Source organism: Macadamia integrifolia, chromosome 12 (assembly GCF_013358625.1).
Source record: "Macadamia integrifolia cultivar HAES 741 chromosome 12, SCU_Mint_v3, whole genome shotgun sequence".
Taxonomy (NCBI): Eukaryota; Viridiplantae; Streptophyta; class Magnoliopsida; order Proteales; family Proteaceae; genus Macadamia; species Macadamia integrifolia.
This window is the reverse complement of record NC_056568.1, coordinates 24,288,626-24,294,541: the sequence shown is the minus strand read 5'-3', so window position 1 is coordinate 24,294,541 and position 5,916 is coordinate 24,288,626.

Here is a 5,916-nt window from a genome sequence, read left to right as displayed (position 1 = left end):
TAGGGAAATTACACTCCAACAAGGCCATGAGATGGCATTGTAATTTAAATTAATTCTCCAAGATCTTTTGAATTGCTCCAAATCTCCCCAATTCTTCATCCATCGTCCCTCGTCAGTTTCATACTAATAAGAAGTCCTCGAGTGCATGCTTCAATGGTATTACCTGTCATCAAATAATCAACACTTTAAGAGATAAAATTTTCTTTGTATATAACACATGTAGTTCATCCAGAAATGTTATTTGTTGAATCGATGACATTCACACAAAAGAGGATTGGTGGGTCCACATTAGGAAGATTAGAGATAACTGGCAACATAACATTGGTTTGATTTACCTGGGGGTTATAGGATGATAAGCTTGTGCCGTCCATTGCATCATAGGACGAAGAATCATGTGGAGATTTGGATTAGTTTAATTGTAAATAATCTTATTCCTATGTGACCATATGAAGTAGCATGTCACAATAAACATATTAAGGAAGGAATTTAGATGGTTAGCCGGGATAGAGGTAAAAAAATACATAATAACATGCTTAAAAGGAAGATCAGAAAGACATTCAATTCTTAGACCCAATGGGTCAGTTGACCAAATTCTTTTTGAAAATTCGCATGAGATGAAAATATGACCAATAGATTCCTGCTGATTTTGACAAAATCCACAAGTAGGATCTACATCCATCCATTTTCCTAGGATATCTTTGGTAGAGATTCTACCATGCGTTAACCTCCAAAAAAAGGTCTTGAATTTTGGATGGAGTTTGGTCTTCCAAAGAAACTGCCACCAATGTTGGTAGAGAGATACGCAAATACACCTGCTTGATAATCCAAATTGGTTAGTAGATGAATCAATAGTTAAGAATTTCGCAGCCAATTTGGTGGTAAGAACCCCTATTGTGGAAAATTTACACATCCAATAATTATTACTTAAGGAAACTGAAATTTTTAAGATATGATTAACAGTGGGGAGAGGGAGCATTGCTAATAGCAAACTAGAATTCCACTGATTAACGCACATAAAATCACTAACATGCATTAGAGAAGATTCACTTGGTCTGTTATTGTTGATGCTTTCTAAGTTAAAATTGGGGATCGTGGGTATCCATGGATCGGTCCAAAAATTAGTGTTCCTATCATTCACAATTTTAGTATAGACCATTTTTTTAAGGGTAGGGAGGATACTTACAATGCTATTCCAGGTGACAGATCCTCTTTTATTTAAGGTGGTCAAGTAAAAAACTGACCTATTTGGGAAGTACTTCTTTGCAATTATCTGTGCCCATAAAGAATCTTGTTTTGTGATGAGACGCCATCCCAACTTCAATAGGAGAGCTTTGTTTTGGATCTCAGAAGTTCTGATACTCAGTCCTCCTTGAGATTTAGGGTAACAAACTTTATGCCACCCAATAAGATGAATTTTCTTTGATTGGTCCTGATCTCCATTCCAAAATTGTAGATAAATTGAATCATGTTTCCTGCAAATGGACTTAGGAAAAGCAAAGCAGGACATGAGATATGAAGGAATAGTGGACAAGACTGATTGGATCAGAACTGTTCTGCCTGCATAAGACAAGAGGTTAGCTTTCCAACAAGAGAGATTGTTTTGCACTCTGCGAACAATATGGGTGAATCCCTTAGTTCTTGCTCTGTGATGAAATAAATTGGTGCCAAGATATAGAGAATCATTCTTCATCTCACTAACACCCAGTGTGCGGCATAGAAAGACTTTGGTAATGGTATCAACATTAGAGCTGAAAGCTAAACCACTTTTATCATAGTTAATGACAAGGTCATAAAGTTCCGAGAATAAATCCAAAATGCGTTTAATAGTTGAAATATCCTCAAGGGTAGCCCGACAGAATAAGAAAGTATCATTAGCAAAGAACAAGTGAGATAATTCAGGTGGCCTTCGGGCAACATTGATCCCCTTAAACAAATTAAGGTCTCTATAAGTGGTGAGCAGTCTAGATAAAGCTTCCATAGCAATAATAAAAAGGAAAGGGTTAAGAATGCATCATTGTCTAATTCCTCTAGAGGGCTCAAAAAAATCAAATGCAAAGCCACAGAGTTTAATAGAAAATGATGAAGAGCTAACAAGATAGCTAATCAAGTCTCCCCATTTGTTTCCAAAGCCAAGATAATCAAAAAGAGCTCGTAAGAAACCCCATTCTAATCTATCATAGGCCTTAGCCATGTCTAACTTGATAGCCACAAAATCAGTTATTCCTTTAGTATGTTTGATGAAGTCAAAAATCTCTTGAGCAATAATAATATTGTCAGAGATTTGTCTTCCAGGGACAAAAGCAAATTGGAAAGGAGAAATAATTTTGTGTAGAACCCCCTGTAATCTGACTGCAAGAATTTTTGCAATGATTTTGTACGATACATTACAAAGATCGATCGGTCTCAATTCCTCTACCCTATGGGCCTTTTCCTTTTTGGGAATCAGACACACAAGAGTATGGTTAACTCCAAAGGGAAGAGAGATGTCTCTAAAGAAACTGGTAACAAGGTCACAAACATCAAGGTTGATAAGGTCCCAAAAATTTTGATAAAAAATTTCCTGAAAACCATCAAATCCTGGAGCTTTGTAGGCTCCAAAAGAGAAAACTGTGCTCCTTATTTCAGCATGAGAAGGGGTCAGAGAAAGTAACTCAAATTCAAGGGGATCAAGGATCGGTGGGAAAAGACATTCAATAAACGAAGGGTCAAGAGGGATAGAAGTGGTGAAAAGGGAGGAGAGAAAGGATGAGAAATTTCTTGCAAATGCTCTAAGGTCAGTAATTTGTTCCTCAGAATCAGAAAGAATGAATTCAATGTTCCGTTTTCTGGCATTAACATGGGCCACAGTGTGATAGAACCTAGTGTTGCTGTCACCTTGGTTCATATACAAATGCCTGGATTTTTGGAACCAAAATTTCTCTTCAACCTCTAAGATCCACTCAATTTTGGAGGAAATATGTGACATCTCATCCAGAGGTGGAGAAGTTGAGTTTTCCAATTTGAGATGGGAATCAAGGAGAGAATGCTTCAAATGGTCAATATGGCCAAAAGAGGAATGCTTCCACCGGTTTAGGATTCTGCTAAAGGAAGCAAATTTGGTCATCAAATTATCAATGTCCAAGTTTTTCCAAGATCTATAGCAGAAAGGTATGAAATCAGGGTGGGACATCCATGCATCTTGAAAATGAAAAAGTTTTTGAAACCTATATTGGGAGGTAGAAGTGTTTAAAATGAGTGCACTGTGATCAGAGCCGGTGGAGGGGAGCTTGGTGAGTGAAGTAGTGGGGAAAACAGTTAACCAGGAGAACGAAGCAAAGGCTTTATCAATCTTTTCTTTGATCAATTGGGGAGGTTTTTGCTTATTAGACCAGGTAAAATGATTTCCAATGGTCCTAACTTCATCCAACCCAAAAGTGGAAATGAGTTTTTCAAGAATTAACGATGATGGTGAATGTTTAAAGGGTAGACCTCCAAATTTGTCTTCCGCTGCTAAAACCTCATTGAAGTCCCCCAAAATGATAAAAGGTAGAGAAATGGAAGCTAAATATTGGTGTAATTCATTACAACTGTCTTTCCTCGCGGGTGTTTGGGGTGAAGCATAAAGTCCGATCAGAATCCAATTACAAGATTGCGGTTGGCTGATCCCAACGGCTATGAAGAATGATCCAAAGAAAGAATTATGGACAGTAATAAGGTTAGAGATTAGGAACCATAAACCTCCCTTTCTGCCCCTATTCCCTTCACTATTGATGAAAAGTGAGTTATATGCCTTGAAACAAGTGGGTAGTTTGAAATTGGTGTGGTCCACAATCTTGGTTTCACACAAAAAAATGATATCAGGTTTATGTTTCATGAATTTGGTTGATAGACAGTTTTTGGTGAAAGGACTATTCAAATGAAATATCTTCATTTTAAAAAACCAAAAGGAGCAGATGCAGAACAAAACAATCAATACACAATCACAAAGGTAAGCAGGAAAGAAGAAGAAATATGCACAAAGAAAGGAAAAAAGATATGTACACAGATAGCACAACCAGAGCAAAGCCAGAGAAAATACTCACACAGAAGCAATAAGAGAGTGACAACTAAAATAGACAACAGGATTATAACCAGGAATAGAAAGAAAACAAACGGCAAGAGATAAAGAGACAGAAGCCCAAACCGATTTTTTGGGCAAGAGAATTTTACTCTGTTACGCTGCCTGCAGGCACCTTAGGACAAGAGAAGGTTAAATGTATCATACTTCTATTGCCTCACTTGGCCGGTCAACCTGAGCATAACCTGCAATTACAGCAGCCCATGAGATCGCATTTCTCTCAGGCATCCTCTCAAACAGCTTGCAGGCACTGTCAGCATCCCCAACCTTCGCAAAGCCAGCGACCATTGCATTCCACAAAGTTACATCCCTGAAATTCATCCCATTGAATAAACTTCGGGCATCCAAAATTATTACCCCACAAGCCGAATACATCTGAATCAGGCGACATGAACATCAGATTCCAAACCAGTTTGGATTGCGTGGCCATGAATTTGTTTACCCACTCCAAACGCAGACAAATGAACAATAGCCTTCAATGCAGAAGGAAAAGAGTAGGTATCCGGTCGAAAACCCATAATTTGGATCCTATTATTAGTATTATACAAAAGAATAGCCTCTTCTGCATAATCTGTTTTAGAAGAACCTTGATCATAGTGTTGCAGAGATAAATATCTGGTTGGGTTTTGAGACTGAACACCGAATACCCATAATCTATAAATCGTAAAATCGAGCATGTGTCGATAAATTTGCTAAGGAGAAGATGTGAACCAAATGATACCAAATGATGTCAGTGTTGTGAAAGCAACAATTGAGCTTGTCAAGAGGGTAAGTTTCTCCTCGTCCTCTTTCTCTTCCTCGTTATCATAGCCATCTGTTTTCGAGAGGGTATCGTTCCTCCCTGTCTTGTTTCTTCCTCTTCTGATCTCCATTTCCATTTTTAAAATAAACGGATTTTGATTACATTTTTCTTCTTTTTTTTGGGTAAAAGATTTTGATTACATTCAGAAGTGCGAAGAAGAAGAGGAAGAATAATAAAAAAGAGGAGGAAGGGTAATTATGTCTATTTATATTCTAAAATTAACACCAGTCTAATGGTGTTATTTTTTTGAATTTAAAAGTAATAAACGATTTTTTAGGGGGAAGATGTATTATAAGGAAATGCTAAGGGAGATTGATGTAAATCACCCCTATATCAATTGTGTCTAGGACCTCCAAGTATAGACACATGCAAGTGGATAGCATGGATTGAGTTGTGGATTTGATTGTGTAATTAGCATCTCATCGTGCTTCTCTCTCTCTCCTCATGATAGGTAAAAATATATATATTTTTCTTTTTAATTTTTTACGGGATTGAATTCTGGATTTTATTTTGTAATTAGCACCTCATTGAGTGTCTGTCTTTTCTCATGATGATAGGGATAGATAGATGTATCATTTCACAGAGTAAGGGGGAGAGGCACATGGAGGCTTGACACAATTTTTTTTCTTTTTAAGTGAAGCTGCTATACTATGATTCCATATTGAAGTCTATGCTACTCATCATCAAACAAGTTTAGTCTCTAGGAGAGAAGCAAAAAAACATTCTCGACTTCCATTGCAGAATCCCTATTCCTACATGGATTTTCTGGGCATGAGAATTAAATTCATATTCTCGTTAATTGACCAGCTCTTAAAAACCAAAGATTTTAAAGACCGGAACAGATGAGTTCGATCTCCACGCATCAAATTTAGATTGGTCAAAACCCAAGAAAATAGGATTAGGAAGAAGCAAAGATTATCATAAATCTTTGATTTTTTGAAGTCTTTTGTTCAAAAACCTTATAGATCTTGCTACAAGAGATGAAGTTCCCCCCCACCCCCCACCCCCCACCCAAAAA